Source organism: Mandrillus leucophaeus, unplaced genomic scaffold (genome assembly GCF_000951045.1).
Source record: "Mandrillus leucophaeus isolate KB7577 unplaced genomic scaffold, Mleu.le_1.0 Scaffold78, whole genome shotgun sequence".
Lineage (NCBI taxonomy): Eukaryota > Metazoa > Chordata > Mammalia > Primates > Cercopithecidae > Mandrillus > Mandrillus leucophaeus.
The window spans coordinates 1709903-1710311 of NW_012108474.1; positions in this window are offsets into that span (position 1 = coordinate 1709903).

Genomic DNA, 409 nt, shown 5'->3' on the forward strand with positions numbered 1-409 from the left:
GCAAGCTGCAGGGTGACATGCGGACCGCATTCCAACCTCTGACTTGCTGCTTATTGTGTGTGCCTGCACATTCCAAATTCAACCCGGTGCTAAGGGAGACTGAGTACAGATGCTCCTCGCTCCCAAGATCACCTGAAAGTTGGGACCGATCCCCACACAGAAAGATGGCAGATACAGGCGCTCAGTCATTCTCACTTGAAAGAGAACCGGCTGCAATCTTAACGGTTCCCATCTCCCGGGGGGTCAAAACGCAAGCAAATAAAATTAGTTGCTCCTGCAGGATGACAATTTAAAAAAATCACCCGCCACTTGCACCCCCTTAGGGCCACTCTGGGGGACGCAGGAGGGAACGAACGTGCGCCACGGCTGCCCCGGCGCCCCTCAGCGCCCCACATTCCGCGGGGTCCGG